Here is a 13,703-nt window from a genome sequence, read left to right as displayed (position 1 = left end):
CAAAAGTTCATCTGTGGAGTGGGATGTCCAAACACAGATTCAAAAGATGCACACCTGGAAAGCCCACAAACAAGTTCCTTTAGGACTGTTTTCAGCCGGAGAAAGGTTTTGCAATTTCACATACATTTATTTGCCCAATATTGTGATAGTCACAGAGCCGGGTAAAGAGCATTGCAGAATCCTGAAGCTATATCACTAGCAATCATATTCTGGGGCCCTTGCTTCTGTCTCCTGAACTTTTCACCAGTCATTCCCCTCATATTTTCAAGTTCTCCTCACAGACTTAACAGCTAGATGCTTGCTTTCCCCACCTTTCTTTTTTTAAAGCCTGACATTTTGGGGATATTTCCTGTCTTCTGCTTTGTCCTGTAAAACTCAACATTTTAACTGCTGCTGTCTTCCACTCCAGGTCACCCTTTTTAATTGCTAATTCTCATTCTGACTTAATCAATGTTCCTAACTTAAATATCTCAGCTGGGAATGAGCCACTAACGATTCTGGGGAGCTTCATAGCAGAGTGGATTATTTTCAGAATCTTGTATGTACAGTTTTGTTGGCTTAATTCCCCTTGGAAAGTAGGCATTCGGTTGATCACGTAGGTACTCAGAAACACACTTGCCGCTGCTTGATAGCTTTCTGCTAAGTCTGTGACAATGCCGAAGCTACGAGGAATAATCTACATTTCACCTTTCAGTTCATGAGCATGTGATACTGCCTTATAATAATTCAGAGCTGTGCTTCATCTTTCCCAGGGGTACACACCTCAAACCACTCTGAAGGCCTGTCAGGGATGCCAGTTCCCTCAGCCTCCCCTGGGCAACCACAAGTTTAGGTAACACTGCTTTAAATTTTTTTGCTCCCACCAATTTACTCAGAATGTTTTAAAGGCCTCCTAGCAGCTGATACAGGAGGCTTAGGTGTGAGATGAACACAAGCCGTAGAGACGGGATGAATTTTAAGATTATTGATTTATTAAAGAGTTGCTATGCACATATGGACTTATACCGAGGTCTTAAATGTGGTGGTTGACTGGTTCTGAAGGTTCAAGTGACAATTGTCACTAGCCCTATCCTCTAAGTGGCTTTTACCTCAGGCCAAATCCCCCAGACTTCCACCCCAACCAGTTAGTTCCACAGCTCAGTCCATCTAGTGGGAACAATCTGCCACTTTACCTCAAAGCTCCTCTAGTTGTACCAGAGGTGAGAAACAGAAGTCGGGTATCTTTGGTCAAATATGAAATAAAGTAAGCAGCTGAATGAAAGAATGTCATAGCTGTTATATTTACAGTATATAAATGCTTGAATAGTTCCTGTTATGCACGCATCTCAAGGCGATGTGCAAAAGATCATAACATACAGGTCAAATAATCAAATACAGTAAATAAAATGAAGTGGTTAAAAACAAAATATTTAAAGTTCTACAGTGGCAGACTATCCATAGCCAGCAAAAGCATTCATTCAAGTACAGTAGACTTGGAACTTGCACCAGGATTACGTACTGGGGGATTTCATTTAAAGTGTAGAGTCGGAATCGCTTCCATGTGACCATCCCTATCTTTCCAAAGATTATTTGTGTGATTTCAGCTGGCCAGCCGTCAAGCTACGATCCCACAAGTTTCAGGTCGGCTGTTCTTACTCGTTCTGTCCTCCTAATGTAATTAATGCACTTTTCAGGGTGGCTTGCATCTTACTCAATATAACTTCATGCAACCAACAAAAACAGTTACAAAAATACAAAAGAGCGAGGTGTAGGCACATTTTCAGGCTGACCATGGGTGACTAGGCAACACAAGTTTTCCCCAGGGATCAATCAGGTTCTTAAATAAGAGTTGCCTACTCTACAAACGCAAGATACAATTCTTTCTAATGAAACGAAGGTGCAGTATGTGTGCAGCTCCAGCAGATGTCAGCATTTGGAAGCGAGGGAAATCAGCAAAGGGGAGAAATGGGTTTAAAGTACTGTGGCGAGCCTAAACCACAGCATTCACTGAATGTCTTCTAATGCTTGGTGGACTCAAGGCTGTGCTTTTTGTGGGCTCTGTGCTTTTAATTTGATTCCCGAGTGCCAACTTCTGGTGGGAGTTTTCTGAACCACAGGTCAAAATACAGACTTGTAAATCGAAGCTGTAAGATTCCTAAAAGACCTGCCCAAAGCATTTTTTAAATTTAAGAAGTGCCCTTTGTCAGACCGTTTGCCCATCTAGCTCAGTATTGTCTATTTTGACTGGCAACAGGTATGAAGTTCACGGCATGTAATGCCTTAAGAGAGAATATTATGAAAATGATATACAGGTGGTACATGACCCCAGTCAAGCTTGCAAAAATTTATCATTTGCCCAATAATAAATGTTGGAAATGCAGAGAAACTGAAGGTATGTTCTTTCACCTTTGGTGGATGTGCCCAAGGATTAAGGCTTTCTGGGAGATGATCTATAACGAAATGAAAAAGGTATTTAAATATACCTTCCTGAAGAAACCAGAGGCCTTTCTCCTGGGCATTGTCGGCCAATTGGTGCCAAAGAAGGATAGAATTTTCTTTATGTATGCCATAACAGCAGCAAGAATTCTCATTGCAAAGTACTGGAAGACACAAGATCTACCCACCCTGGAAGAATGGCAGTTGAAGGTGATGGACTATATGGAACTGGCGGAAATGACTGGCAGAATCCGAGACCAGGGAGAAGAGTCGGTGGAAGAAGATTGGAAGAAATTTAAAGACTATCTACAGAAATACTGTAAAATTAATGAATCGAATGATGTTGGAATGAAGTTAAGGGGTTTTTAGCAGCAATGTTATAAGGAGTATGTAAAAATGGACTGTTAACAGATGAGAATATACAGTTATTACATATTAAGACAAAGGTTTAAGATAAAAACAAAGAGGGAAAGGATTTGCTGAATTAACTTACTGAACTGGAATACAAAAAAGGGGAGGTGTGAGGTCAGGGAAACAAGTGAATGAAAGACAAGATATGGAAAGATTGATTTGTTTTTAAGTGTTTTTACTTTTTTCGTGTCTTGTACACTCTTTTCTTTTTTATTCTTTTTTATTTTCTTTTTCCTTATTATTATTATTACTATTGTAACTTTTTTATTTCTGAAACTTTAATAAATATCTTATAAAAAAATGTATATTTTGACTGGCAACAACTGCTGAGGAGGTCTGGGACACTCAGAGGTCTTTTCCATTGGAAGGGCCATAGCTCAGTGGCCGAGCAGCTGTTTTAAACAGAAGGTTCCATGTTCAATCCCTGGCGTCTCCATGTAAGGCTGGGAGAAACCAAGGAGAGCAGCTGCCGGTCAGTGTAGATAATACTGAGCTATATGTAGGGCTGGGCAATATTTGGTTTTCAACATTGCAATATATCACCATCTAAACATCGCAATATATTGATATATCGCAAAAGGATGGAGCTATGTAGAGACATTGGCTGGCTTCAGGGTTTTTCCCACATTGTGATTTTTGCATAGTGCACTCACACACACACACACATCATGACTGGCAATATATTGCCGGGTCAAAAATTATGAAACCGATATTACGATAATGGACTTCAAAGTGGCTTTGGATTATATATCAATACATCGCTTAGCCCTAGTTCTATGCACTACTTGTCTGAGTCAAGCTGTGTGCGTGCCAGAATGTTAATGTGCACATGGGTCACATTAAACAGATTGTTCCATGTTTTCTTTTGTGCACACGTGTATCTCAATGTTTCCAGTCCACACTAGTAGTGCTTTATGAGATGAATTTGCACTTTGTGGTGCTCTCCCCTCCTCTCAGGTACAGTCGTACCTTGGAAGTTGAACAGAGTCCATTCCGGAAGTTCATTCGACTTCCAAAATGTTCAGAAACCAAAGCGCGGCTTCTGATTGGCTGCACCATGGACTGCACCAAAGCCACTTAAACTGCCGTGTGTACACAACCACTATAAGGCAGTTCCCTCTGTTCAGCACCTGCTAGTTGAGCCTTTTAGCTAGAGATGCCAAAGATTAAACCTGGAACCTTCTGCAAGCAAAGTGCATGTTCTACCAGCAACCCCTTCTTTTCTACATTTGCATTCATGAATTTTCAACTATGCACCTTTAGGTAGGAGAAAAAAACAGAAATTCACTGGTGCATCTTTTTAGCTTAGGGATACTGGGATGGGGAAAGCTTCATTCTACGTTTTTTGGCAGGGCTAGCAAGCCTTACCCTATTTGAATACAATTCAACAGGTGTTCTAACATTTTTTTTTATTATTACAATTTATTGCCCACCCTTTACCTCAAGGTGTCAGGGTGGATTACAACAATTAAAACAGCTTAATGCAAGCATTCTCCATTGTATAATTGACCTACTGGATCTCCAAACCAGACCTGTGCTTAGATTTGACAGCAACATTTGCAATAACAGTTGAATTTTTGGATTGAATATTTGCGATTCCAGAACTTCTGAATCTTGCCCTGATGCCTGTCAATCAATCTGAAAGACACTGTACTTTTAATTAATCTGCTACGCATTCATTGTGAGCCAGGATGTGTTTATTGCTGTCAAGGCTTGCGCTAATGAGCACAATTCATCTGTATTCAAGTGTTTTCGTGCCAAATCATCTTCTTTAATCAGTGAGGCTTAAAGTAAAATATACATGTGCAAGATTGAGGCTGAACTTCAAAGCACGCTTCGAAGGAAGCCCTGAGCTGGGCTTGCTGCTTAGTAAATATGGTCAGTTAGGGTCACAGTGTAAACTAGGTTAGGATTGGAACCTTAAAACTACAAATGCAAAGGTGTATCATGTCTGCAAACAAAAAAAAAGCATGCATATGCATGAAGATGGTTGGGGCATTCAGCTGGTGTCGACAACTGATGTATTAATGGCCTGACAATGCAAACAGAACCAGCAGAAGTTGATATTAGAAGGTTAATGGCTGTGGTGGAGGAGCCCTCATATTGCTTGAAATATGGCAACTGCACCAATGTGTGGCAACTGAAGATAATAGAGGGGAAATCCAGTTTTATTTTCTGCCTGGAGAAAGCGTGTCACTCCAATATGGGGGGTTGTGGATAATAAAACCATGGCTTTTGCCGTAAGAAGAGCCCTACTGGATGAGACCAAAGGCCAATCCAATTAAGTATTCTGTTCTTACAGTGGCCAACCAGATGCCCATGGGAAGCCAGCAAACATGACATGAGCATGGCAGCACTCTTCACGTTTGTACTCCCCAGCTCCAGAGTAGATCAGGCACTTCTCTCACCTGGCAGAATTTGAATATAATTTGAATTGTCCCAGCCTTTGGAAGGGAATAGGTACATTTAGGCACATTGTCATTATTGGATACGGTTTTGTTGGGTTTTATGTTGTTGGCCTCCCTGCACACTCTTTGGGGAGAAAGGGCAGGGTAGAAATTTAATAAATAAACACTAGTCTCTGGTTTGAATCACTAGCAAAGCCAGATACTTGTGATCTCTCAAGATAGCCACACAGCACCATAGAAAGAAAAGGCTAAGCAGTAAACCCTACAGAAATTAGTGGAGTCCCTAAGACAGTTGAATGGCGCCCTGTATGCCTCCCAGCTGGTGCCAAATGTATTGCTCTGCTTCCCTTTGGACCACATCAGCAAGGCCAAGAGGGGTTGCACCAGTCATCTGAGCAGCCCAGGAGCTCCCTACGCACTGTTCAGGCTTGCAACGCAGAGAGGTCACTTTGGTGCTGCTAATGCAGCAAAAACTAGGGAGGCAGCGGTTATGAGTGACTGGTCTCTGCAGCCACAGCAGGTGCTGTGATTCTCCAGCAGTTTGACTTCACCCATAGAGACGCACTCCATTGTCTCTCGAGAAGGATAGATGCCAACAATAAAAAGAACAAGCAACTGGTATTCAGAGCCTGCAACACTGGAACCACCTAGGAAGTTACCATTGGGCCATCTAGCTCAGCATTGTCTACAATGCAGTAGCTCTCCAAAGTTTCAAACAGAACAGCTGGAGATGTCCTGAAGAAGTTGAGGATTGATGCTCTACCACTGAACTACAGCCCCTCCCTAAAGGTAGCACATAGCCGTCTTGACTCATAGTCACTGATGGCTTTATCCACCATGAATTTCAGACATGGAAGAATTCAGCAGCATCCTTATCTTCAGAGCTCTTTATTGTCCATGAAACTCTGTGATATGGCATGGACTTAGATTTCATAAAGAAAAGTAAACAAGCTACTGTGGATGCTCAGGTTGCGAACATGATCCATGCGGGAGGCATATTTGCAACCCGCAGTGTTTGCAACCCACAGCCTTGCATCTGTGCACGCGTGGGTCACGATTCAGCGCTTCTGCAAAGAGCGCAAAGAGCGCCAAAACCTGGAAGTAACCCGTTCTGGTACTTCTGGGTTTGGCACAGTGCGCAACCCGAAAACGCATGACCTGAAGCGTCTGTAACCCGAAGTATGACTTATTTGATTTTCTGAAATTCATCTTCAAGACGTTGCAAGACTTTTGGTAGTCTTCTCTAACTCTTCTATTTCATAGTTACCATTCTGGTCACTGGCAGACCATTGCAATTGGGGAGGTAGTTTTCTGTGTTCTCTGTATCCCGTGACTTTCACAGAAGGATCCTGTGGTATGTTCAAAAGGCACACTATGAAATGTGGTCATCAATAATGAAAGCTAAAAGACAGCTGAGATAATGAATAAACCACGAGTGCTTTGTGATGTACACTCCTTGCTGCACTGCTCTGTCTGATAGCATCCCACAATTTTGCCTATGCTCCTGTGGAAAAAAAGGATATTGCTGAAGTATCTGAGAGCATTTAGCCTTACATGAGAATAAGTGCATCTTTTGTTCTCTGTGTTATGTCAGAAAGGAATTTGTTCTATCCATAAAAGAACTGAAGGGTGAAAAGTGATTTCCTCGGGCATGTATGCAAGGTGTGTGGCAGAATAACATTTAAAGAGCTTCTCCAATGGTTGGGAAACATTTTTTTTAGGTCATGGACCACATTCCCTTCTGGGCAGTTTTCTGAGGGCCACATGCCAGTGAGCAGCAGGGCCAGAGGTAAAAGTGGGTGGAGCGACCTTTGTACAGTAGGCTAATTCCTACATACACTTGCATGCGCAGCTCTGTCCTCCAGACAAGCAAAAGTCATTGTCAAGGACACATTCCAGCCAGGCAAAGGCACTCAAGGATGATGAGAGGCAATGCTGGTGAGGAGTGGCCCCTTTAGGAGAATTCCGTGGGTGCCTAGATCCAAGTTTGGGGCAAGTACTCTTTGGTGAGTCAGCCCCAGCAGAGATTTAAAATCACAAAACATGCAGCAAAGTAAAATGTGGAAAAGTAGGCTGCTAGACCTTTAAAATATCCTCTTCTAAGTATCTTCCAAACATAGAAAGTTCAGTAAGTTTAAGAAAATGGTTTACTTACAAACTCTTCACAAGGTCAGATTCATGTGCTTTCCCATACAGCAGCAAGCAAAGGCAGGCAGTTCAACTTAGTTTCAAAAATGTTTCTAAATTATTTGTATAGGACACCAAAGATGGCTTGCTAAGGCCACATGATCTGGGCTTGGAGCAACTAGCCCAGGCATCCTTACTGGCTGGTTCACACAGTAAAAAAAGGGGTCTTGGTGGAAAGAACAAAGAGTTTGGTAATCCTACCTCCCAATGTGAGGGTATGTGGCCTAGTTAAGCCTGGCAGGAGTGCATACTCTATGGTCTTAACCTCTTCATGCCTTAGTTGTTAGTCATGTTGGTTATATGAGGCTGATTTATATCACATAGGCAGCACCACTTGCTCCCCCAAGCCTGAGGTTCCGCATCCTGGTTCTATATTGTCAAAACTTTCCACATTCTAAGAGACAAAGCTCATCCTCATCCATGCACATGAAATCACAGAACGACTTTCATCATATGGAAATTCACCTGACATGGAGGGATGGGGATGCAATGCAGGGAATGAGCAGGTGGACTTATATGCTCTGGACTTTTGTCAGTCCCATTCAGTTGTTTCTCTGTATCTGATTGCTCTATTTACCTATGTTGTCCCATGCTTCCTTAATTCATATATTCCAATGCTGGCCCTAGAAAAACTAGTGCTAGGTCAGATTTAGACCAGCTTTACTATGTGTGACAATATTTGTTCCCGAGTGCAATCAACCAGTCACACTAAATCAAATTATTATTCTGTTTTTCCCTACTAGAAAAAAAGGAAGGGGAGAGAAAACTACCCATAAATGTTTAGTAACTCAGCTGACTGCATCTGCAGATGGTACAATGATGCACACAGAATTCTAATGAATTTTATATAAATGATGGAGTTTCCTCTCTCTGGTTGTTTTAAAAGCCACAATATTTAAGGTTGTGGAGGAGGAAAAGCTCTCAGCATTTGCACCCTTAGTTATGGGGGAAACTACTGGTGAGAAAGCATCACCCAAAACATTCAGTGGCCAAGTAAGTTATTACATTCAGGGTACTCATATACCGTATATATATTAATTAATTAATAGGCATTTCACATTTGGACTCCCATTTCTACCTGGTCACCTATGGCAAGAGAAAACTGCTTCCAGGAGACCAAATAGAGGCACTTGACAAAGGTTGATCTCTTTCTTTTACTCACACAAATGAGTGTCAGGGGTATGAGCAGGCAGACAGGCTACTGCTACACTTTTGTGGTCATATTTTCAAAGCTGAACTGACCAAACAGCAGTTGCACAGAACACAGGGCGAGCTCATTGGCAGTCTGGCCATTCCTCTTCTCTCATGCTGAAGAGTCGAAGGAATACCTGAGAGCTTTTAGAGTTCTGTCATCCCTTACTCAGGAGGACTTCAGTCTCTGTGGCTGAGTGCTTTCTATGCTTCTGTTAGCACTGGGGCAGCTATCTGCTTGTTTGCATACGACTTTCCGCTTGTTATTATTTAATCAATCTGATGAATATTTCACTCCCGGCTCACTTACGTAAGATTCCTAGTGGTGCTTCAGGTTTCACATCTAGTCGGGAGTCCTAATTTTTTTATTGCAAGCTGTTATTGGGTGGCCTATAACTGTCACAAACAAACAATTTTCTGTCTGCGTGGAAAAGAGCTTAAGTGTGTCCAGCGCAGTCTCAGGAAGGAAGCCAGAGGAAACTCATCGGAGGAGTTCTCTCAAGTGCCATTGTGGCAGAAATAGAAGGAAACTACATTAGCTAGAGCTAGTCTAGATGGAGCTTTTCGGGGGGGGGGGGAGGTGCTGGCTGTATGCCTGAGACCTAATTCCTGGACCCAGCATGGATCAAACTCTTGGAATAGCCAGACTAGTTTCCTGGTGAGGTAGTGGCCTAAGTATGGGTCATTAAGGTAACAAAGGAAGTGACTCTGTGCAAGAAAGCCAATAGGTGGGGGCCCCTCCCTCAGCTGTCTGGTAGTTAGAAAGACAAAGGTGAGAGTTGTGTGGAAGCTAGCAGGCTGGGCAGCTTGGAGCCAGAGCTATGTCCGATTGCTGTTGGAATTTAAGGGTGTGGCTATGGGACAAGCAAGATTAGTTGTTCATTATGGTTGCTAGTTTAACAATCTAAAGCCTTTTAAACGAAGAGGGGTATTGTTTTGTTTGTTATTATGTTATGTATCTTTACATAACATGTATCTTTTTATATTGCAAGCTGTCCGGCGATCCTCAGAAATTTAGTATAGAAATTGGTATAGAAATTTAATAAATAAAATCAATACATTTTTTTCCATCACACCCACTGATCTGAAATAATCTCTGTGTGCATTTACCATACCCTCAGGCGTCACACTTCTGGAAGCAGATATTCAAACTTAGAAATTTTGTTATTAAAAGCACTGAATTTGTGCAGTTCCACCCAAGCATGCCCGCTAGCCTTTCCAATACATTTTATTCCAGTGTACTGAAAAACCAGGGAAACCGATTGCCGGGGATCGAGAAGTAGCCAAGGAAACAAGAGAAATATGCTACTGCCACAAATTTTGTAGGGCAGTGAAGTGTTTGAGAGATTTGATCTCTACCATCAGTTTTCCCATATTGTCCTTGACAGCTTGCAACCATGTCTAAAGAAACAGGCTACTTGCACGTGTGAATTTCTGTGAACCAGCCTGAACATTGCCCCTTTTTTTAGGTGTACACCCAATACATGTGTAAATGCAGAAACCGGGTGTTTGAAAATGCATGCATTGTGCAAGTATGCATGTCAGAGATATGGGGCTGGATGTGGCTCCACACTGAGCATACAGTTGCTGGCAAAGCTGCAATTGCTGCCATGCATTGTGCGCAGGAGTTGACAAATTTTGGCTGGCCTTGGTAGACAACCCAAAATGTGTGGTCACCTGAATCCTGCAGAAGATCAAGGGCAATTCCCTCTCCCCAGCTCCCAGGGGGTTGGAGGCTGTAAGTAAGGCTTCCTCAACCTTGGCCTTCCAGATGTTTTGAGACTACAATTCCCATTACCCTGACCACTGGTCCTGCTAGCTCGGGATCATGGGAGTTGTAGGCCAAAAGCATCTAGAGGGCCAAGGTTGAGGAAGCCTGCTGTAAGTGAACATCTGCTCCTGAGGTGCTCAGAGGGCTTCAGTAGCACAGTGCAACTGCAGGGGTGATGGTAACTCCCCCCCCCCCCAGCTTCACAGTCAGGGAATAAGTCTGAGACTTGTACCAGGGGCACATGGCATGCCGAGTGTGGCAAATGGAATTGCAGTTGATATGTAAAACAGCCCTGAGGACCAAGTGTCTTAGACCAGCGCAGTGGTAAATTACCTCTTCCTCCACCCCACCCAGAGTATCCTGCATCCTTAATGTGCTTATCCTCCTCTGTTGCAGAGGTCTGCCTGACATCTGCGATTGACTGCTGATTGTCAGTCTCCAGAGCCTACGGTCTGACACTTTTCATCAGCAGTCAATCCGCTTAATTTCAGTTTCCAAAATGTGTCTCAATTTTCTCCAGCGTGTTGGACACAGTTGACAGAGCCTGCTCTGTTTGCTTGAGGCTTGGCAAGTAATTAAAACAGGGAATGTGATAAAAAGGGATTTGAGCATTGGCTCAGAATTATGAGGAAGTACTAGAGGGGGCAGCCCTGCCAGCTACAGGAAGCAGAGGAGATAGGCTCTGGGCTTTTGGTATTTGTTATGCAATAGAAGCTGGCCCAGTGCAAAATGCAGACTGAGGGTTTTATTTCCACTTCTCCTGAACGGCGTGAGCACAGTTACTTTAGCCACATAAACTTTAGTCTCAAAAAGGTGTTTATCCTGCAGATAATGCAGAATCAAGACAGACTTATGAACAAACATAGGCATGGGCTGAAAATAAACTGATCCATCCAGCCCTGTCTATCACTAATATTATTAACAGTGTTTGCCTTTGCTGTTTGAACGCTATCCTTGTTTCGATTTAACAATATTTGTAATGCTTTGTTCCTTAAGAGCCCTTGTAAGTGTAGTGAGCAGGAGATACATTTCTAAATGAATAAAACAAGTTCTGCAAGTACAATTCTGTCTTGGAGGCTGATCGGTTGGTGGGTTTTGCTTACCAGCTATCTATTCTGTGCATTGCAGAGCAGTCTCTACACACCCACTTCCTCATTGTACTGAATTTGGGGATCTAGTGCTGGTCAGAGACTGGTATAACAGCAAGGAATTAGCCATGAAGCAGCTGAGATGGGCAAACAAATAACAAGCTTTGAGCAGACTCTGAGCAATAATATTGTTCCCCTCCAGCACTCTCTATAAATCACATATTTAAACTGTCAAGACAAATTTGGTTCAATGCTGATCTCCTAAGCCGCTAATAGAGGGATTTACAATTGAATTCCATGCTCCTGTGAGAGATGCTATAGCACAATGGATGTTGGCGATATAAAGAATCAAGGCTTCTCTTTTTGGCGAATATTTCTTTCTCTAATAATCTGCTTTTTTAAACAATGTAACCAGAGTTGCAGATCTTTTGAACAAGACTAATGCCCTTCTGTTTCCATCATGCAGGGACCACAAACTACGCATAATACAGGTGCATCTGTTTTATGCATAGTCATATGTTTTCTTTTGTACATGTGAAATCCTTTCCTACTATTCTCTGACTATGCTAGCAGTGGTGATTACCACTGTGTCTTTTGTGTAGCACAGTGTTGGTTCACTTTGCTTGTACAGTGCTTTTGTATCTAATGATCTGCTTTTTCCAGGATTCTCATGTTAGAAGCACATATTTTTGTGCATATGCTTTCTTATTCTGGGGTCACTGAGGAGCCCTTAGAGAAATCTATGAAGCAGTCTTGTTACCATTCCTCTGTCTGTGGCCTGCTCTACACATACAGCAGACTGAAGAGGTACAATCCTGAAATGGTAGAATGCTCTCTATCACCTCAGATCATGGCTGGAGGAATGTCAAAGTTTAATGTTCCCTACAAGTAAAAGATTAGCACATCAGGGAGAGAGTTGGTCTAGACCCTTCTTTGTGGAAGTGCTAAATTTCTACTCACAGAGCTTTCGAAATGGATCCACAGATCAACAGTTAACAATGTCCATTTTACCTGCTCAGGAAGTCACCACTGCTTGGTGCGTAAATCAGACATAAGTTCTTCTCACTTACAGTGGACAGAGCTGTACAATGATTGGGCCAGCTGCAAAATCAACATCAATTGTATTTCCCATTATAGACATGGTCAAACTTCATCTCAAAAAACATTCAATGTTACGCAACTTACACAATGTATCGAACAGAAAAGACTGCCATATTCCTCTCTGTTTAAACCACAAGAAAATGAACGGCATGATTCAGGAGGTATTTGTCCACAATGTTCAGAAAAGGACTCCCCACTCCTGTGCCACCCTATCCAAAAGTGGCCAGTTTCTAAATCAATGGGGTGAGGGTGTCTACTACATGACAGCAATAATTTACTACAGAAGTGAATGTGAAAACTCAACACTTTCTATCCATGCAACAGGCCCTGTTGTTCCTGCTGTACCCAAATGGAAAGTAGAGGCTGCCTATATTCTCCCATAATGAGTAAGTATTGGCATGCAGGAGATGCTGTTTTTGCAAAGAGCACTCTATCCAACCATTTCTTCTTAGGAGGACAGAGGCAGAACCAACCCTACCATTAGGCAGACTGTAGTGGCTGCCTCAGGCAGCTTTTGTTGGGTGTCATGAACTGACAACCAATTGTGAGTTATGTAATGTATTTACAGTAGTACCTCAGGTTAAGTACTTAATTTGTTCCGAAGGTCCATACTTAACCTGAAACTGTTCTTAACCTGAAGCAGCACCTTAGCTAATGGGGCCTCCTGCTGCTGCCGCCGCGCTGCTGGAGCACGATTTCTGTTCTCATCCTGAAGCAAAGTGCTTAACCTGAAGCACTATTTCTGGGTTAACAGAGTCTGTAACCTGAAGCGTATGTAACCTGAAGCGTATGTAACCCGAGGTACCACTGTATTATTGTTGCATTTTTACTCCCAGGGAGAAATGCTTCTGAGATTGCTGACCTCAGATTACAAAATAATTTGGCCAGGCTATGGCACAATGTAGCTTGACAGAAGATTTGTTTCACTGAATGCTGCAATGATTTCCAAACTGCTTACATTATACCTGTTGCCCACACAGGAGTACTTATAATCTAGTGTTGCAAGGGATTTCACAGACAGAGTGTGCAGTTGAAAAAGTGCAGTGATGAGAGGCTCTATGAGAGCATGCCTTGGTGGAAAAAACAATTTAAAAATAGCTTTTGCATGGAATTGATTTGCATAGTGTGATA

Source organism: Podarcis vaucheri (assembly GCF_965113315.1).
Source record: "Podarcis vaucheri genome assembly, chromosome: 6".
NCBI lineage: Eukaryota > Metazoa > Chordata > Lepidosauria > Squamata > Lacertidae > Podarcis > Podarcis vaucheri.
This window is presented reverse-complemented; position numbering follows the sequence as displayed.